Here is a 22,089-nt window from a genome sequence, read left to right as displayed (position 1 = left end):
AGGAGAAATGTTTATATTCCACCTCATTTTTTCTTCTTTGGAGTGGTGCTGAATTCTGCAACACACATAGGAAGAGGAAAACACCTCTTTTTATTTTTTGGGGTTTTGTGCAGGAAGATACCTTCCCTGCACAGAAACACTCTCCCCACAACGCAGGCAACCCTGCACTATAGCTCTATGGTGTCTGCAAGGCGCAAATCAGCAGATTGTGCGTCAGCGCATGAGAATGCACAGGGATGCATCATATTGTGGTAAATATAACACATCACTGCTTTGAAAGTGCTGCAGCGTGGCGCAGCCAAAGGTCTTGAGTTGCCGTGCTGCGACACTTTCCAGTACATAAGGCTCAAGACATACAAGTCAGGGGAGACAAGGGATATGGCGATTAAATGCCTGATGGTTGTTAGATAACAACATAGTTGAATACTAGGGACAGGGCAGTCAAAGATACCCAGTAGTGTGTGGCTCCACCATAGCCTAAATCGGGGGTAAGGAGGCAGGTGTGAGAAAGAATATAATGAATATAGAGTTTCAAATTCAGCAGTTAGAAGAGAGTAGATGGCCTCTCTGGCTCAGGATTCGTTTCATCTACGCCACCGAGCCAGACTTGGGCTAAAGTAAAAACTCCTGGACACGTCACAGATGGGATGGCTACATTCACAAAGTAGATTGTATGAGCAGGCAGACAAGACAGGGAAAATGTTATACTGGTTGGAGTATGGCTCAAGGATTGTCTTAGCTATCTGTGATGCAGAAAGCAAGCTACATACAAACCCCCTTGAGATAGCAGAAACTTTTGCCGCTTTCTTTAGAGAACTGTATAGCTATGGATCACCCCCTCTGGAGGAGGTCCTGCACCCTAACCTTAGGGACCTTCCATTAGGCATTCTGACCATGACTTGGACAACCCCATCATGAAAGGGGAAATATGGGAGGCATTAGCCACAATGGCAATGAGAAAGACACCAGGTCCAAATGGGCTCCCGACTGAGTTAAAAAAAAAAAAAAGATGCCTCCTTACTGACAGCGAATTTAGCTGCCATGTTTGCTGAGGCCTGTGAGCACTCAACAGTTGTCTCATGATCTGCGAGGAGCGGTAATCACAATTTTACCCACACCCCCTAAATCCCCAGAACTTTGCACCTCATAGCGGCCAATTTCATTAACCAACCTAGAAAGTAAGCTTCTAGCAAAACCTCTGCCCCTTAGGCTACACAAAGTAATACGGTATGTGATCCATGAGGATCAGAATGGCTTTATACCACATAGAAGCACAGAGAACTAGCCTAGACACCTACACATACTCCTTGCTAGGGTTTGGGAATTGCACGCTCCAGCGGCACTGCTTTCCCTGGACTTAGAAACAGCATTTAGGGCCAGATGTAGGTAGGCTTTTACCGGGTGGTAACGGCCGAAAACCGGTAAAATCGGCCGTTACCGAGGAAATGAGATGTAGGAGGCCGGAAAATACCGATGTTCTTAAAATCCGAGTCGGAAACATACCGACTCGGTAAGAATGACCCGGTAAAATTACCGTGTCGGAATCTACCGTATACATAAATACCGAGTTCGTATTTTCCGACTCGGTAAATCAGAAACGGTAAAATAAGCCTTGGAGATGTAGGTAAGCCCAAAAATACCGATTCTGCCGAAAAACGGTATTTTTAAGTCGGTATTTACCATGCATTGAAAGCAGGTGGTAACCAAGGGAGGGCTATAAAAAAAGTCCCAAAATGCACCTCAGGACCCATGATGGCGGCTTTCTACATCATAGCAAGACGGCAGAGACTACAGGCAGCAGGACAGAGAGAATGGCTAAGGGAGGAACAAGTGTACAGGCAGAGGATAACACTGTTCCAACTGACAGAGCCTGAAATACTGCAGAGGTACAGGCTACACCCAGACACCATCAAGCAATTGATCAGGGACCTACACCCTCTCCTGGACCACCCAACACCCAGGGCCCATGCCATCCCACCTCATGTCCAGGTGCTATGTAGCTTACACCTGCTGGCCTCAGGGAGCTACCAGAGTGTGATAGCTGTAGTGGGTGGCGTGTCCCAGGGCTGCCTGTCCCGCTTCTTCAGGAGGTTTCTTGACGCCATGATGCAGAGGATGGGGCATTATATTAAATTCCCTGTTACACCGGCAGATTTAGCCAAAACCAAGACTGACTTTTATCAACTGGCACACTTCCCTCACGTGATCGGCTGCATCGATGGCACCCACGTCCCACTCTGTCCACCTGCAGCCACAGAGCACATATACAGGAATCGCAAATCGACGCACTCCATCAACGTCCAGGTCATATGTAATGCAGGTAACCTCATCACTGACATCGTAGCCAAGTTCCCCGGAAGTACCCATGATTCATACATATTCCAGAACAGTGGAATATACACACGCCTACTTGCCGGAGAATTTGGAAATGGATACCTGCTAGGTAAATCACATTGACACACCCTGACACTCACATCAGATCTACGTCTCAAGTACTTGCAATTAATGTCTATCTTTCTCCCCCTAGGCGACAGTGCATATGCCCTGCGGTCCTTCGTGCTCACTCCCTACCTCAACCCATCCACCAGGAGTGAAAGGCGATACAACGTGGCTCACAGATCCACACGAAACGTAGTTGAGCGCACATTTGGACTCCTAAAGAGCAGGTTTCGCTGCCTCCATAAGAGTGGAGGTGCACGGCAGTACACCCCAATCATCTGCTGCAAAATAATAGCGACCTGTGCAATGTTGCATAATCTCGCCACCAAGCAAGGCACTGAGGTGGAGCTCACATTTCATGAGGACATTGATGACGACCCAGAGGTGGCAGAGCCCCAAGCCACAGTGGCAGCAGCAGCTACAGATGGGAGACTGAGACGGGCAGAGGTTACACAACAATATTTCTGAGTGAGTAAAGAGACACAGGCATGAATGTAACTTTGTGTAAGTAGTTTAATAATCACTACGCCACAGCATTGTTAGCTCACATTGGGCTCACTAATACTAACACTCCATGAGTGTGTTGTCACGGTTCACACCACCGTGACTACAGCCTTGGGTGGAGTGCAAAGTCATTGTTTGTGGCCACGGGCCACAGGGCGGGGCTGCTGTGGCTGTGAGCCTATGTCCTCACGCTGGCCTGTCAAACTTCCCCCACGCCTGCCACTCCTCCGTAAGTCATGCACAGGAGTGCTTGCACCACTCCTGCTGGTGGACCCCTCGCTTTCGGCAGCACAAGTGTCGTCTCCAGTGCCAGTCTGATGCGCGAGCACTAGCTCCATGGCAGTGGTCATCCTGGCCATACCTTCACTTAAATTGGTGCAGCACTGCACTATGGCATCCTGCATCGTGACTGACCGTCTGCACAGCAGAGTGGTAGCAGTTGCAAACCTGTTCAGGGCCTTGGTTTGCTGGCGCACATCCACACGGGCCTTGCGTCTCTCCAAATGGTCCCTGTCCAATTTGTCACACAGGACAGTCATGCACTGTGTGATATCTGAAATTCCTGACGCCATGGATTGTATGCCTTCTGCCATGTCCCCTATGCCCTTGCCTACTGCTTCCAGTTTATTGTTAGTTGTGCGTGCGTGCCTCTGAACCCCCATCATTGCTTTTGCCTGCAGGCGCTGCACCTTCACCATGGTGGCCTCCAGTCCGCAGAAGACACCTTGGACTTGCCGCACATCCTCTACCTCCCGTGGCCGTCGCCCTCGGACACTGGCCCGCGTGACTCTGGGACTGGGCTGCTGCTCGGTGTTGCCTCTGTCCTGTGTGTCACCCTCCACCTCCTCCTCCTCCGATGATGTTTGCAGTATTCTGCGAGGGGGCACATCATGGCTCCTGACTCTTCCCAGCACTGGGGATGGTGATGTGGGGGTGGGTGATAGTTCTGCCGCTCCTGTGTCCTGACTACCAAATAGGAGAGGGGAACGTGGATATTCAGCAGTTGCCTCCTCAGGTATCGGGGCAGCCTGCTCTTGGTCCTGCCCTCCGTGAGAAGTGCTAGGTCCGGCTCCTTCCCTCCTCTTCTCTCTGACCTCAGCTGTGCTGCGCTTTGACTCTCCTGTGGACAGACATGGACATTGTGTCAGTAATGTTGTTCACCTGTGTCATGAGATTAAATACACTTCTATTGCACATTTGCCTGTCTCTCATTTGCCTATGCTACTTGTCTGTTGCTCCCCTTGCTGCAATGCACGCTGACTGCTCTGAGGTATCTACACATGACTACATTTCCCAGGATGCATTGCAGGACATTAGTTAAACCTGTTGTGGAGTCTGATTTATCCTGTGAGGGGAATAGGTAAAAGGGTAAATGATATTGTTCCTGCATCTTACCTGCTTTCTTTGCTCCTCTTGCTGAGCTGTCTGCGTCTCCTATTCCGTCTATACATTCCTTCTCAAGGGTTGTAGCGACCATCTCCTCAATGTCGGTGAGTCTGGGGGCTCTGTTTCTTCCGCCTCCTGTAGCAGCACTTTCCTTGCGGTGGGCAGCAAGCTTTTTTTTGGTGATTATGCGGATGTCATACCACCGTTTTTTTAGGTCTTCAAGGTCACGGTGGGTGACACCAATGGCATTTACCTTGCCTTGTATGTCCAACCAGGTGCTGCGCTTGATTGATTCAGCAACATGCAGAGTTTGCTTTCCAAATATTTTCCCATAATGTCTGACAACCTCCGAAATCAGCACCTGCAGTTCCTCCTGGCTGAACTTCTGCTTCCTTTTGCGCTCAGCAGCTTCTCTCTGTGCCTCCTGGCTCTCCATCTTGCTGTGTAGTTTGTGTCAGGAAAGGCTGCTCCACACTCTGTCCTCCTGCTCTCCTGACTGTTTGTTTCTGCACCTGCATGGGCGTGGCCTGTCCCAGGTACTGGGGTGTGGTGCTTGGATCTGATTGGTTAGTTCCCCTGTGGCTTGGAATTTGGGTGTGGTTGAAGTACCTGATTGGTTCACAGGCACACATGTTTGTCAGTTTCAAATTCTTCGGCGGATAGTTCCGACACGGTAAATACCGGGTCGGTTTTTCCCGACTCGGTATTTTCCGGGTCGGAAGTTGCCATTCATTCCTATGGGCCATGGCACCGGTGGATCGGTTTTGGTTTTTCCGTCTCGGATTTTACCGTGTAGGTATATTCCGAGTCGGTAAATACCGTTTCCGAGTACCGACAGGTTCCGAGTCGGTATTTTATACCGTCATTGTTACCTACATCTCATTTTCCTCCTCGGTAATACCGAGTCGGTATGACTCGGTATTTAAGAGGTCGGTAAATATTATTTACCTACATCTGGCCCTTAATATGGTCCACTGGCCCTTTATGCATCAGGTGTTATCTCAAATACATTTTGGCCCCCGCTTTCAACTTTATATAGCCAATACACAGCCATGGGCACAGCTAAGAGCTAATGGTGTACTATCAGCCTCTTTTCCAATAGAGAGGGACACCAGGCAAGGATGCCGTATCTCACCCTTGCTATTTGCATTTACTTTTGCAGAGTGTGTCAGTGTGGATGCTCAGTTCAAGGGTATGGCATGGAGTCCGGGACACAAAAAAATGTATCAATATATGCAGATAACTGCTGATCTATGTAGAGGAGCCAGACGTCTCGCTGCCGATAGGGATCGATATCCTTAAAATCTATGGCGAGGCCTTGGGTCTGTGGGTGAACTGTCAAAAATCAATATATTTCCCTATTGCTGGGGCTACCTCCGCAACTCTGATTATCCCGCAGTTGCTGGTGGAAAGAGACTATTTTAGGTATTTGGGCATGGAAATAACATCCTCTCATACCAGAAGTTGGGAATTCAATATGGGTACCTTGCTAGGGTACATGATGAATATGTTCCAGTCCTGGAAGCACCTGCCCCTCTCCCTGATTAGTCGAGGTGCACTCTTTAAAATGGTGCTTCTCCCCCACCTGTTGTATGGATTCCAAAACAACACACACATATTGCCCTGTTTTTCTGGACTTACAGTCGGAGGTCTCTGGTTTTCTGTGGGAAGGGGCAGTCCCGCGGTCTTCTATGCGAAGTGCTGCTTCTCTCCATACGAGGCTTGCCTGGGTTGGGCAGATGTACAACTCTACTACTGGGCATCACAGCGGATTCCCTTTAAAAACTGGTTGCACAGGGATTGGCTGCATTCCCTGGAGAGGTTGGAGCTACCCTGGATAGAACACCATGGTTTGCTCAATATGTTGTCCGGGGGTAAGATTCCCAATTCCCTCTCCGAAGTTACTAGCAAACCCCTTCTATGTTGGTGCGCTGCGATGATGCCCATCAGGTGTCAGAACATTCTAGGAGTGGCCATGCCACTGTGGCATGGTTCAAGACACCCATAGGTATGCCGCCTATAGAGCTTCAGGCAATACGACCTGGTCGGAATTTCGACACTGGGGGATGTGTGGTCACTTAATCATATAAAATCCTTTAAAGACCTACTAGTGGAATCCTCACTACATGTCTCACAGTTTAATCGTTACCTTCAATTGCGTCATGCCTTGGCGGTCTATGAGGAAAAATTTGATGTAATTCAGGATAGTTTCTCCCTAGTTGGTAAGTTAGTATTATCAAAATTAGAGAAGAAAGGAATTTCCCAGATTTACTAAGCTCTGTTCCACAATGCCCCTGTCCGCTTCTACTGCTCCGGCAAAGGTGAGAACAAGACGTGGGGAGAATGGACGATGATGACTGGAGGGGCCGATGGTGCTTGGAAACGTCCTCAAGGCTGCGCCTTGTACAGTTTAAATATTTACACAGGCATTATTACACTCCAAAACACCTCTGGCAAATGGGGGGATCACAAACGCTGAGTTGTATTAGATGGCAGGAGGCGGAGGGGAATTCTCTCATGTGATTTGGTCATGTCCGATCTTACAGCGCTATTGGAAGACGGTGTGCTACAATCTGGGCGAGGTGAATGGCATGGTGGTCCCGGCAACATCCGAATGGTAATACTGGGGCCTGATGGAAAAGTGTTGGTTGGGGGGTCCTTGCTGCACCCATTTGTTTGTGGCCATGGGAGTCCTGGTTACCAAGAGGAATGTGGCACAACACTGAAGGTATGCAAAGGCCCCCACAATGCAGGAATCTGCAAGATACATGAACCCCTGCGCTTAGGAAGAGGAGTTGGCCTATAAGGCCCAGAAGTGAGTACAAAGCGCAGGAAAATATGGGAGAACTGGTGGAACTATGTGCACACGTGAGATATATGACTTCTGGTGGAAGTAATGTTTGGTGATCAGCAAGAATACTTAGGAGGGGATTCGAGAGCATGTAACCTTGAACTGTGTCATTTTTCTGATAAACAGTCTATTAGTGTAATGTTTGATATTCTCGTTGATATTGAAAACACAATAAAGAGAGCCTCAACTTGTGTGCAGCGTAGTTTATCCACATTACTCTTTGGATGCTGAAAGCTTTGGTTAAAAAAGTCCAGCTTCTCTTTTGGCACCTTCTGGTGGATCTCCTAAGGAGCAGTACCCAACAGGCCTTCTATTGCACTGGGCATTTCAATGGAGAGTTGGAGCCCTTGGAGAACCAAAACAATTTAATATGGTCATCATCAGGACAGAAAAGGCATAATTCAGAGCATCCAATGTATAATTTTGGAGGTCACAAAAATAAATTCAGACCTTCTGGGTGATGGAGAAAACCCACACAAACGAACCAACACAAATAAATCAAGGTACATGCCCAACAATTTGATCAACCGACCATTAATTTCAACAGACGATTCACCATCCAACCATGTGGACGGATACCGAAAGACTTCTGTCTTTGGTGATCCAAGTGTTCGCGTGCTCAGTCCGACAGACAGCAATCTCCCTGTACAAATTGTGACGCTCATTAATCTGAATTAATTTCGGTATCGATCCAAACGGTTGGATGGTGAATCGTTTGTAGAAATTAATGGTCAGGTGATCAAATTGTTGGTCAAGTACCTTGATTTATTCGTTTGGGTGAGAGTTTTCTCTTTCGCACGGAAGGTCTTCATTTATTTATTGACCTCAAAAATTATACACTGTGGGCTCTGAATTCTGTTTTTTCTGTTTTTTCTGATGACCATATTAAATTGTTTTGGTTGAAACAACGTTGAAGTTCATCTTTGGCACACACTAAAGAGGAAGCATCTATTGCCAATATTGTTTTTGCAATGGTTTGCTTCAGTTTTCTCTGTATATTTTGCCTCTGCCATTGTTTTATTGTTTACACTGTCAATTGTTCCTTTTGTATTGTTTGTCGTGTACCTGTATGAGCACCAGTGTGTGTATTGTTTCATTAAATTAATCCATTTGCTTTAGTGAAAAGGTTTAGTAGTTTTCTGTTTATGGGTATCATTTTCTATAATTTTCCTGTATTGCACTTTTATGTCTCGCTTTAATTGTTGCCTTGAACCATTGTTGCTATAATATACTTTAGTTGCCCCAGATTCGGGTAATAGGGCTGCCCCTGCTTGATTCAACTATTCCATCTCTTGAGCACAATGAAATGTTGCTGAGCATGATCTCTTGGTGTTTGAAAAGCAATATATTCCTGTTAAACAATATTCTATACAGACAAATGCAGGGAACTGCTATGGGCACCTGCTTTGCCCCAGCTATGCAAATTTGCATATGGGCTAGTGGGGGGAGGAGGAGGAGGTGCTATGCAGCCCTGAAATGGAAGATTGGTCCCCACATATTATAATGTGGCTAAGTTTTATTGATAACTTGTTTCTGCTAATGGAAAGGAGATGTGAAATCAATGTAGAAATGTGTGGCCTTAACCAATAACAACGATTTAAACTTGTCATTTACTAGTCAGATTAGTAGCACCAGTGTTGATTGTTTCGATGTTAGATTAGAAGTGATTGGTTCATACATAACATCTTCAGTGTACAGGAAACCAACCGCAGGCAATACCACCTTACATGCGAGTAGTGCACATCCCATTTCCTTGAAGAACAACATATTCTATGGGGAGATACTTAGAGCCAAGTAAATCTGAAGCTCCGATCAAACTTATGTAAAAGCAGACGGTGAGCTTTGCATGAGATTGATTAAAGAGGGGCTTTAATGATAGAACAATAGAAGGGGTCAAGATGAATGTAGCCAATACTAGCAGAACTGAGTTACTGTATCAAAACAAGCCTACTGCAATTCAACAAGAAGTGAGTGCAGATTTATAACCACTTACAACATACAACACAAAAAGTTAAGGCAAGCTGTGAATAAACATTGGTACCTGATCAAACATGATTCTGTTGTAGGTGCAGAAATTAATACAAGACCTACTATAACTTACCGCAAGTCACATTCAAGGAGTAACATGCTTGTCAAAACAGAGATTAGCACTAACTGCAATTGGTTAAGACTGAGTAACGGTTTCAGAAAGTGTACTAAGTGTAAGGCCTGCCAGAGTGGTAAAAACATCACAGAATGTAGAACAGACTTTGGAGAACTGATAGCAATTAACAAACCACTCAACTGTAAATCTATGTGGTCTACCTTTTGGAGTGTCTGTTCCCCAAGAAATACAGTGGGAGTACTGAACTACAGGCTCACAAATGCATCTTGCAACATCTGCGAGCAGTAAGGCACGCAGATGTTACCTACCCAGTGGAAAGGCATTGTAAAGATTATCATGTCAGCAATCCAGTGCTTTGACATTTAGCATCTTAGATCAAGTGCAAAAATCTGCCCGAGGGGGTGATAGAGAAAAAGTACTGAGACAACTTGAGTATAGGTACATTCTGAGGATGGGCACTAAGGAGCCAATTGGTTTGAATGTGGATGAGGAGATGTACACCTTCCTATAAGTAATGATGAGTGCATTTTAAGCCCTTCTGCCCCCACTCCTTTCTTCTGTCGTGCTGTTTTTTGCAATTCTGTGTGCATTGTTTTTAAATATGTTGCCGCCTCCTTTTGAGTATATGTAGTGAATAATTGTGTTTATAATTCTGTTTGTTTACAGATTTTCCCTGGAAGACACTTATATAAAAACGCAAAAGAGCTAAGACATTTCCTTTATCTTAATTTATACTGAATTTTTTAATAGCCCAATGGGGCTGAATTCTTGGCGGTTTCTCTTTGTTTGACACCGGCTGTCTTCCCTGTATCAGTACAATATATAGTGGACAAATATGAACAAATAATTCACAGGCAACAACTGCTCAATGTGGTGTAATTACTTTAATTAGTGATGAAATTTGCAATTTTCACAAATATAGAGAATGTTTACCCATTGTGGAGTTTATTTTGAAATTTCCAATATTCTGTATAATTTTGATTTGCACTTTTTATCATTTTCTAATTAACTTCAAAATGTCATAAAAACAATGGATACTGTTTGTGCCAAGACAATGTTTTTCGTTGAAAGTCATGGAAATTGCTCACTGTTAGACCTGGCACCATTGGCGTGGTTTCCCCTGTATTTTTTGCCTCCTGTGTTTTTGCTGTGGGTTGGACTTCATTTTGCTGGTCAAGATGCTTTGGGCACTTTGCCACTGATGTTCAGTGCCAAAGTGCAAGTGCTCCCTTTGTAAACTGTTGTTATGGATTGGTGTTTCCATGATTGCCATATGTGATTTAGTAGTCAGCCCTTAGTACAGTGCACTGTGTGTGCCCTGGGCCTGTAAATCAAATGCTGCTAGTGGGCTGTAGCACTGATTTTGCCACACATAAGAAGTCTGTAAATGTAACTCAGGCATGCCATTGCAGAGCCTGTGTGCAGTCTAGTACTGCCGACTTGGCAAGTGCACCCACTTGCCAGGCCCTAACCATCCCTTTTCTTGTATGTTAATCATCCATCAGGTAGGCCCAGGGTGAAGTGTATGTGAAATGTAGGACATGCCCTGCAGTGCGTGGCATTTCCTGAAAATTAAAAACTGCCAATTTCGTTTTTCACTACTGCAAGGCTACCTGTTCCCATAAGATAGAATGTGGAGTTTGGTTATAACATCTTATAAACATAACTACCCTTGGGAACCAGGTAGGAAAATAAAGTTTAGTATGCCTGAACTCATAATGTTAAAATGCCTCTTTTAGTGAAGATGATTTTTACATTCTGTGTTTAAAAATGCCACTTTTTTTTTTTTTAGAAAGTAGGTATTTCTTGCTTAGCCATTCAGTGTGCCTCTGCTAGGATGTGTTTTGACTGTCTAGCTTTGGAATGAAAGGGGCTGGGGATGAGCAGTGGCTCCAGAGAGTCTGGATGAGTCAGGGCTGGGCTGAATAGACCTGGGCTGTATTTAGAGTAGGGGGAGGAGATTTCCTGTCACCTGAATGGGCCTGGTCTGCCTGACACAATGCTGTCTCCACTTCCTGCCAGGAAGCTGCACCAGAGAGGACAGAACTGGGTTTGACTGAGAAAGAACTGGAGAAACTGGGGGAGGAGTACTGCCCCTTTGCTGAGTGCTGCCTGGGGTTGGCCTGCAGTGGCTGTTGCTGCCAAGGAAAGGAGAAGGACTTTGCTGTGTGATGTCCCCTGCTTGAGGAAGACCTCCAAGGGCTTGAAGTGAAGCTTTTTTCTCCTGTTCACAAGGTCTCAGGAACATGAAAGACCTCACCAAGCTTCTGGGCACCGACTGGAAACGCTGGTTTCAGTTGCCTGCAGAAGAAAAGGGTAACCGACTGTCACCGAGTCTGTCGCAGGATTCCGTTGGACTGAAAGCACCGTAAAAAGCAATGCCTTGTTTTGCAACGCAACCCTGGTCTCACCGCCTCCGCCAACGAGCCGCTGCTTGCACTTCATCCTGTGGGCATCGCACTCCACACCGCTTTGCTACACACTGCACTGACATCATAGACTCCATCGCTGCCCACCTCAAACATCGACTGGCTCCATCACCGCATCATTACTTGCCAGTCCCGAATCGAGCACCGTCTCACCCGGCAACGCAAGCCTTGGTCTCACCGACTACATCAACTAGCCACTGCCTGGACTGAGCCGTGAGGACCACACATGCTGCAAATCATCCATCTCACATCGCAACCGCGACCGTTGTTCCGGACCGGCTCGTACCATCGTGTCGGCTGCAACAACAAAAGGTACTGTCTCGGAGTCTGTTGACGCGTTAGTTAACCTGTATCAACGCGGTTGGCTGGAATTGTTAGACTCTTTCGTATTCAGTATCGCAACATCCCCAGACGGAGTTAGGAGTCAGAAGTACTGTATTTTCACACTTTTGCTGCAATTTAAAGGTTATTTTGCACAGTAACTATTTTTAAGAGTATTGTATGTTGGATTTTTTGTCGTTTTTGGTCTTGTTGGTTTAGATAAAGTTTGCTTATTTTTCTAAACTGGTGTGGTGTACAGTTGTAGTTTTTTCACTGTGTTACTGTATGCATGCCAAATGCTTTACATACTGTTGCTGAGATAAGCCTGTCTGCTTGTGCCAAGCTACTAAGGGGGTGAGCAGGGGTTATTTTAGAAGTGTATCCCCCTTATCCTGACTAGGAAGAAGGGTCCCTACTTGGACAAAGGTGCACACCTTTGCCAACTAGAGACCCTCCCCCACCCCCATTTCTAACATTGTTGGTCAGCGGTGAGATCTGGACTTGCATTTGTGCCTTACGTACAGTGATTGGTGTACAGTACTAGCATAGTGCAGACCATTACACAACCACTTACTATTACAGAACTCCTCTTTTTGCCTTTTCTGCAACTTGAGAACTGCCAATTGTTTTCATCATGACCAAGCCAGCATCCATTCCATCTATTGATATTGAATTTGAAGAAGATAGGGTGGAAACCTACACTGTGTCTCAGGTTAAAGCCCTCTGCAAGAAATGTAAAATCTCTGTGAAAGGTCTCACCCGTAAGGATGAATACCAAAAGGCACTGAGAGCCTGGTTGGAATCCAGAAATGCAAGTGGGCAGGATGAGGGGCCTCCACTGGAGGCAGATAATATGGATGGGCAGCAGGAGGGGCTGTTGAATCTGCCAGAGGGGGTACCTTCCAGAGATGGCAGCAGTGTTTCTTCAAAAGGGTTGTCTTCAAAAGGGTTGTCTTCAGAGCAGTTGGAGGACAGAGAAAGAAGTAGGGTGCATGAGAGGGAGCTTGCTAAGCTCAGGCTGGGGAAGGAAAGCGACATTGAGAATAAGTAATTGGTGTTAGAGATGCAGAAATTGGCCATGGAGGAAAAGAAGATGCTCTTAGAGCATGAAAGAGGTTTGAGGGAGCTGAATTTGAAAGCAAAAAGTATAGAATCCAATCCCCATGGTGGCAGCGCACCATGAGTGCCCGGAGAAGGGAGGGTGTACATCCCCCAAGGAGGTTTTTAAAGACTTTGTGAAGAGTGAGAACATTGAGGAAGTGGTTTAAGGCCTATGAGGTCCCATAGAATCTCTGATAGAGACTGGGGAGCGGGGTTCTGGGGCCGCTTTATCTCAGAGGGGAGGGACACCCTGCTAGCCTTACCCACTGAGGATCAGATGTCCTATACCCACTTGAAGAAAGCCTTAATCAGGAGGTATGGGTTGACCCCAGAGTTATATCGACAGAAATTTAGGAACGGTAAGGAACTGGAGTCAAGCACGTGGGTGGAGTACTTTTCCTATTTTTACAGAGCACTGGATGGTTGGGGGAAGGGTAGTCAGGTAAATGATTTGCAGGGGCTCTATGATTTGGTTGCATGGGAGCACTTGTCAAGTAGTTGTTTTCCAGAGCTATGGCCACATTTGATTGACAGTAAGCTGACTGACCCCCAGGAAGCTTGCTGTAGAGACGGACCGCTGGGTTAGGACCAGGGTCCACAAAGGTTATGTGGGAGACTCTGCCAAAGGTGGGCAGGGTACCCAGCAGAAGAGTGGGGGGGACAAGGGTAAACAGAAGGAGTTCCAAAAAGGTCCCCAAAGTAATTACCAAGAGAATAAAGGGAAGTGTTCCCAGCCTCCCACTGAAAAGAAGTCATGAGTCCCTACAAGTAAGCCTGGTCAGAAGGGCACCAGGACATGTTTTGCTTGTGGCAAGGTGGGCCACGTCATAGGGGATCCTATGTGTCCCAAGAAAGCCACCACTGCACCCACTGGTGCACCGCCCTGGAAGATTGCTAGTGTAGACTTGGGGGAGGAGTCGGGTGCCCAAACGGGGCGGGGTCCCGCAGAAATGACCCTGGTCTCTTTAGGAGACAGTGAGATGGTCCCAAGATAACACTAAGAAGTACAGGCAGTGGGTGTCCATATATGTCCATAGCGTGGTGGCTCTAGGAGACACTGGACCGAGTGTGACAGCTTTCAGTTGTCTGCTAGTGTCTGAAGAGCAGGTGGTCCCCAACACATTCTACCCAGTAGTTGCAGCTGACAAATCTGAGGGCCTCTGCAAAGTGGCACATAATCCCTTTGAGTGGGGGTGGTCCCAGGTACTTTGAGGGTAGCGGTGAGGTCAGCCACGTCTTTTGACTATCTGCTAGGCAATGATTTGGGGAGTTCCCCTTGGGAGAAGGTGAAACGGAAGTCTCATCTAGAGATGTTGGGTCTGCCCGAGTGGGCATGTGTGACCACTCGGTCTATGGTAACCGGTAAGGGCCATCAAGAGGACCTGGAGCCTGAAACAGTGGACCAGCTGCCTGTCAGGAAGAGAAGAGGCAGGGGGCGCAGAAAACCGGCCCCCAAAGTTCCCACGCTCCAAGAGGAGGCAAACCTTGAGGGGGAATGCCCTGAAACCTACAGGGGAACAAGTGGCTGAACCGGGGGATCTGCCTGAGCTGACCCAGTGGTACAAAAGGGTGTGGTGATGGACGGAGCATCTGAATCAATCAAACACTCACACCCAGTCAAAAGATCTGGCTTTAATCCATCACCGTTCTTTAGCCTACTCTGCCACCCCAGATCAGACATGACTATATGCAAATCAGTCTGACCCTGTGCCTCATGGGAACAGTCCAGCCCGAACTGCCAAGCCATGCCTTCCCTGGACCGGAAACAAGCTTCCGACGACCGGTTTCTGGCATTCCAGCCGTCTTCAGCCCGGCTTGCTTGAATCCAGTGGCAAAGTGAGCAAGGGACTCACGTCTGAGCATACCCTGCCACACTTATGGTGGCCAAAAGCGGTACAAAAGGGGGTGGTGATGGACGGAGCATCTGAATCAATCAAACACTCACACCCAGTCAAAAGATCTGGGTTTAATTCATCACCGTTCTTTAGCCCACTCTGAGACCCCAGTTCAGACATGGCTATATGCAAATCAGTCTGACCCTGTGCCTCATGGGAACAGTCCAGCCCGAACTGCCAAGCCATGCCTTCCCTGGACCGGAAACAAGCTTCCGAGGACCGGTTTCTGGCATTCCAGCCGTCTTCAGCCCGGCTTGCTTGAGTCCAGTGGCAAAGTGAGCAAGGGACTGACGTCTGAGCATACTCTGCCACACTTATGGTGGCCAAAAGTGGTACAAAAGGGGGTGGTGATGGACGGAGCATCTGAATCAATCAAACACTCACACCCAGTCAAAGGATCTGGGTTTAATCCATCACCGTTCTTTAGCCCACTCTGCCACCCCAGTTCAAACATGGCTATATGCAAATCAGTCTGACCCTGTGCCTCATGGGAACAGTCCAGCCCGAACTGCCAAGCCATGCCTTCCCTGGACCGGAAACAAGCTTCCGAGGACCGGTTTCTGGCATTCCAGCCGTCTTCAGCCCGGCTTGCTTGCATCCAGTGGCAAAGTGAGCAAGGGACTGACGTCTGAGCATACTCTGCCACACTTATGGCGGCCAAAAGCGGTACAAAAGGGGGTGGTGATGGACGGAGCATCTGCATCAATCAAACACTCACACCCAGTCAAAAGATCTGGGTTTAATCCATCACCGTTCTTTAGCCCACTCTGCCACTCCAGTTCAGACATGGCTATATGCAAATCAGTCTGACCCTGTGCCTCATGGGAACAGTCCAGCCCGAACTGCCAAGCCATGCCTTCCCTGGACCGGAAACAAGCTTCCGACGACCGGTTTCTGGCATTCCAACTGTCTTCAGCCCGGCTTGCTTGAATCCAGTGGCAAAGTGAGCAAGGGACTCACGTCTGAGCATACCCTGCCACACTTATGGTGGCCAATAGCGGTACAAAAGGGGGTGGTGATGGACGGAGCGTCTGAATCAATCAAACACTCGCACCCAGTCAAGAGATCTGGGTTTAATTCATCACCGTTCTTTAGCCCACTCTTAGACCCCAGTTCAGACATGGCTATATGCAAATCAGTCTGACCCTGTGCCTCATGGGAACAGTCCAGCCCGAACTGCCAAGCCATGCCTTCCCTGGACCGGAAACAAGCTTCCGAGGACCGGTTTCTGGCATTCCAGCCGTCTTCAGCCCGGCTTGCTTGAATCCAGTGGCAAAGTGAGCAAGGTACTCACGTCTGAGCATACCCTGCCACACTTATGGCGGCCAAAAGCGGTACAAAAGGGGGTGGTGATGGACGGAGCATCTGAATCAATCAAACGCTCACACCCCGTCAAAAGATCTGGGTTTAATCCATCACCGTTCTTTAGCCCACTCTGCCACCCCAGTTCAGACATAGCTATATGCAAATCAATCTGACCCTGTGCCTCATGGGAACAGTCCAGCCCGAACTGCCAAGCCATGCCTTCCCTGGACCGGAAACAAGCTTCCATGGACCGGTTTCTGGCATTCCAGCCGTCTTCATCCCGGCTTGCTTGAATCCAGTGGCAAAGTGAGCAAGGGACTCACGTCTGAGCATACCCTGCCACACTTACGCGGTCAAAAGCGATACAAAAGTGGGTGGTGATGGACAGAGCATCTGAATCAATCAAACACTCACACCCAGTCAAAAGATCTGGGTTTAATCCATCACCGTTCTTTAGCCCACTCTGCCACTCCAGTTCAGACATGGCTATATGCAAATCAGTCTGACCCTGTGCCTCATGGGAACAGTGCAGCCCGAACTGCCAAGCCATGCCTTCCCTGGACCGGAAACAAGCTTCCGAGGACCGGTTTCTGGCATTCCAGCCGTCTTCAGCCCGGCTTGCTTGAATCCAGTGGCAAAGTGAGCAAGGGACTCACGTCTGAGCATACCCTGCCACACTTATGGCGGCCAAAAGCCGTACAAAAGGGGGTGGTGATGGACGGAGCATCTGAATCAATCAAACACTCACACCCAGTCAAAAGATCTAGGTTTAATCCATCACCGTTCTTTAGCCCACTCTGCCACCCCAGTTCAGACATGGCTATATGCAAATCAGTCTGACCCTGTGCCTCATGGGAACAGTCCAGCCCGAACTGCCAAGCCATGCCTTCCCTGGACCGAAAACAAGCTTCCGAGGACCGGTTTCTGGCATTCCAGCTGTCTTCAGCCCGGCTTGCTTGAATCCAGAGGCAAAGTGAGCAAGGGACTCACGTCTGAGCATACCCTGCCACACTTATGGCGGCCAAAAGCGGTACAAAAGGGGGTGGTGATGGACGGAGCATCTGAATCAATCAAACACTCACACCCAGTCAAAAGATCTGGGTTTAATCCATCACCGTTCTTTAGCCCACTCTGCCACCCCAGTTCAGACATGGCTATATGCAAATCAGTCTGACCCTGTGCCTCATGGGAACAGTCCAGCCCGAACTGCCAAGCCATGCCTTCCCTGGACCTGCCACACTTATGGCGGCCAAAAGGCGACCCAGTGGCAGGAGGAAAGGGGCCCCTCCAGGGAGGAGTTCTGCCAGGAGCAGCAGCAATGCCCTTCTCTGGTTGGTTTGCGGCAGCAGGCTGCAAACCAGGCAGCAGATGATAAGTCTGGATCACATTGGATTTACTAGGAGAATGGTCTCCTGTATAGTGAGCCTAGGGTTTCTCAGCCTGGGTCAGCCCGTGTGCTGGTGGTACCCCAACGATTCAGAGCTTTCCTACTGGGACTGGCTCATGATGTGCCGTTGGCAGGGCATTTAGGGCAAGACAAAACCTTTGAAAGGCTTGTCACCCACTTTTACTAGCCCCAAATGTATAAGAATTCTGACACTCATTGTAGGTCTTGGCAGATTTGCCAGGTAAGTGGTAAGAGTGGGAGGAAGTGCAAGGTCCCTCTTCAACCTTTCCCTGTAGTCTGCACCCCCTTTGAGAGGGTCGGTATTGATATTGTGGGGCCTCTGGATCCCAAGGCAGCCATGGGCAACAGGTTCATCCTGGTCTTGGTGGACCATGTGACCATGCCACCCGGTACACGGAAGCCATCCCTCTCCGGACAGGGTCGGCCCCCATGGTGGGTCGTGTATTGATGGGGATTTTCTCTGTGTGGGATTCCCCAGAGAGGTGGTGTCTGACCGGGTTACCAACTTCATATCCAAGTATATGAAGTCCCTGTGGCAGGAGTGCGGTGTTACCTACAAGTTCACCACTCCTTATCACCCCCAAGGTAATGGGCTAGTTGAGAGATTCATCCGGACCCTGTAGGGCATGATTATGGGTCTTGGTGAACCCATGAGGCGTAAGTAAGACGTCCTCTTGCCATGACTTTTGTTTGCTTATAGAGAGGTACAGCAGAAGTCCTTGGGGTTCAGACCCTTTGAACTCCTCAATGGGCATCCTGTAAGAGGATCTCTGACTCTGGTCACAGAAGGCTGGGAGAAAGCTCCCAGTAAATCTCCCCTGGATGTATATAGCTACATGCTGGCCTTTAGGAACCAGACTAAGTGCTTTAGGCAACTCGGTCCAGCGAATATAGAAGCCAGCCAGGAGGAGATGAAACAGTGATATGATCAGAATGGCACTCTGATCGAGTTTCAGCTTGGTCAGAAAGTGTGGGTCATGACCACAGTAGATGTGCGCTCCAAGACAAGTGGACTGGGCCATTTGAGGTGGTGGAGCACAAGAGTAAAGTCACCTATCTGGTGGACTTGCAGTCTCCAAGGAACCCTTTGTGGGTCCTAAATGTGAACCTCCTTAAGCCCCACTTGGAGAGGTCCGAAATGGCATGCTCCTGGCGATAGATGCTAGAATGGAGGAGGAGACTAAACCTCTTCCTGACCCCCTGTCTGCTAAGGAACATGATGGGTCAGTGAACAGTGTAACCCTCTCCCCGCCCTGACCCATGAACAGCAGAATGACTGCCGCCACCTGTTGAGACAATTTGCTTATCTGTTCTCCCTGACCCCCAGTGTTACTCAGTGGTGTGTCCATGATGTTGACACTGGGGATAGTCCTCCTGTGAAACGCAACATTTACAGAGTGACCCACAGGGTCAAGGCTTGCATCAAGGAGGAGGTCACCAAGCTGTAGGGGTGATTGAGCTCTCAAATAGCTCTTGAGCCAGCACAGTGGACTTGGTCCCAAAGGCTGCCGCACCTGGTGCCATGCCAGAACTACAGGTCTGTGTGGACTACCGATGGCTCAATTCAGTTACAGGACTGATGCACACCCCATCCCCAGAGCGGACCAGCTCATCGATCGGTTGGGAGCTGCCAAGTACCTCAGTATGTTTGACTTAGCGTCTGGGTACTGGCAGATTGCCTTAACTGATGGGGAAAAGGAGAGGTCAGCATTTACAACGCCAGAGGGGTACTACCAGTTCCCTTTGGTGCCCTTTGGGTTGAAGAATGCCCCTGCCACCTTTCAGAGGTTGTTCAACCAGGTGTTGGCTGGACTGGGGGATTTCAGTGCCGCCTACCTGGACAACATTGCAGTGTTCAGGGCTACTTGGGAGGAACATCAGCACCACCTCTGGGAAGTGTAGAAGGCTCGGCAGAGGGCATGCCTCACAAGGCAAGGCAAGCAAGTGACGGATAAAGCAAGCAAGTGACAGATCGGGCAAAGTTCAGTGGTGTACTTAGGACACCAGGTAGGAAGCGGCCAGGTGGTGCCTACGATTGACACCATTCTTGTTTGGGAACCCCCCATGAGAGCCTTTATAGGTCTCACCAGATATTACAGGAGATTTGTCAAGGGGTATGGCACCATTGTTGTCCCCATGACAGAGATGACTTTCAGGAAGATGAACTGGACTGACGCCTGCTAAAAAGCTTTTGATGTCCTGAAATCTGTCATGTGCACGGTACCTGTGCTCAAGGCCCCCAACTTCTCACTGGAATTTGTGGTGCAGACAGATGCTTCAGAGCATGGTTTGGGGGCTGTGCTCACACAGCTAAAGGAAAAGGGCCTAGACCAACCTGTAGCCTTCATTAGTAGAAGGTTACTTCCACTGGAACAGAGGTGGTGTGATTGAGCGTGAAGCATTTGCTGTGGTCTGGGCGCTGAAGAAGCAAAGACCCTACTTGTTTGGGACTCACTTCCGGGGTCAGACAGACCACAGGCCCCTCAGATGGTTGATGAAGTTGAGGGGTGAGAACCCAAAGTTGTTGAGGTGGTCCATTTCCCTACAGGGGATAGACTTTACGGTGGAACACCGCCCTTTTACAGGACACGCCAATGCTGCTGGTCTGTCCAGATTTTCCCGCCTTAGACTGTGGCTAGTTCTCCCCACATTTCAGCTGAAGGAGACATGGTAGACCTGGCACCATTGGAGTAGGTTTCGCCTGTATTATTTTGCCTTTTGCCTCCTGTGTTTTGATATGTGTTGGACTTTGTTTTGCTGGTCTAGAAGCTTTGCTTCCTTTGTAAACTGTTGTTATGGATTGGTGATTCCATGATTAGCATATTGGATTTACTAGCCAGTCCCTCGTACAGTGCACGGTGTGCGCCCAGGGCCTGAAAATCAAATGCTGCTAGTGGGTTGCAGCACTGATTGTGCCACCCACATAAGTAGCCTGTAAATGTAACTCAGGCCTGCCATTGCAGAGCCTGTGTGCAGACTAGTACTGCAGTGCATCTACTTGCCAGGCCCTAACCTTCCTTTTCTTACATGTTAGTCACAACTAAGGTAGGCCCAAGGTACCCTTGTGGGCATGGTGCAGTGCATTTGAAAGGTAGGATATGCCCTGGTGTGTGTGGAATGTCCTGATAGTGGAATACTACCAATTTAGTTTTTCACTATTGCAAGGCTACCTGTTCCCATAGGATAGAATGGGGAGTTTGCTTATAACATCTTATAAACATAACTACCACTGGGAACCAGGTCGTAAAATCAAGTTTAGTATGCCTGAACTCAGACTGTTAAAATGCATTTTTTAGTGAAGGTGATTTTTACATTCGGTGTACGGGGGCTGGGGATGAGCAGTGGCTCCAGAGAGTCTGGATGGGCTGAATAGATCTGGGCTGCATTTAGAGTAGGGGGGAGGAGATTTCCGTTCACCTGAATGGGCCCGGTCTGCCTGACACAATGCTGTCTCCACCTCCTGCGAGGAAGCTGTACCATAGAGGACAGAACTGGGTTTGACTGAGCACAGCGCTTCTCTGCCACCAGATAATTTTGCTGTATAAAAAGAGGGGCCCAGACTTTTAGATCACTTCTGGGAAATCAAGAGGAACATTTGCCAAGAAGAAGAGCTGGAGAAACTGGAGGAGGAGTACTGCCCCTTTGCTGTGTGCTGTCTGGGGTTGGCCTGTAGTGGCTCGGTCTGCCAAGGAAAGAAGGACTTTGCTGTGTGCTGTGTCCCCTGCTTGCGGAAGATCTCCAAGGGCTTGAAGTGGAGATTGCCCCTGTTCACGAGGTCTCAGGAACATGAAAGACCTCACCATGCTTCTGGGCACAGTCTCTGGAACCGCTGGTTTCAGTTGCCTGGAGAAGAAAAGGGTAAGCGACTCGGTCACTGAGTCAGTCGCAGGATTCTGTCTTCTAAAGGCACTGTAGGGAGCACCGCCTTGTTTCGCAACGCAACCCTGGTCTCACCGACTCAATCAACGAGCTGCTGCTTGCACCACGTCCTGTGGGCATAGCACTACGCACCGCTTCACTATACGCTGCACTGACGCCATTAACTCCATCACAGCCTGTCTTGAACATCGACCGGCTCAGACGCCGTATCGTGACCTGCCAGCCCCACATTGAGCACCGTCTCACCCTGCAATGCAAGCCTTGGTCTTACCGACTCAGTCAATGAGCCACTACCTGCACCTAGCCGGGAGGACACCGCACGCAGCAAACGCTTCAATCTCACATCGCAACCACGACGGTTGCCCCGGACTGTCTCGTACCATGGTGTCAGCCTTAACAACATAAGGTACTGTCTCCGAATTTGTCGACGCTTTAGTTAACCCGTATCGATGCAGTTGGCTGGAATT

The 22,089-nt window shown here is 48.5% G+C and overlaps 1 long non-coding RNA gene across 1 annotated transcript; it reads left to right on the top strand.

Annotated features, from left to right (window-relative positions):
- The first annotated feature begins 2,602 nt into the window (after nucleotides 1-2,602).
- Nucleotides 2,603-4,137, top strand: LOC144819979 (uncharacterized). The gene is made up of 2 exons (XR_013607652.1): nucleotides 2,603-2,907; nucleotides 3,624-4,137. It is a non-coding gene; the product is annotated as an uncharacterized LOC144819979 (long non-coding RNA).
- The last annotated feature ends 17,952 nt before the right edge of the window (nucleotides 4,138-22,089 follow it).

This window comes from Lissotriton helveticus, chromosome 2_1 (genome assembly GCF_964261635.1).
Source record: "Lissotriton helveticus chromosome 2_1, aLisHel1.1, whole genome shotgun sequence".
In the NCBI taxonomy this organism is placed as follows: domain Eukaryota; kingdom Metazoa; phylum Chordata; class Amphibia; order Caudata; family Salamandridae; genus Lissotriton; species Lissotriton helveticus.
Note: the sequence above shows the minus strand (reverse complement) of the source record. Positions and strands in the feature narration are given on the sequence as shown.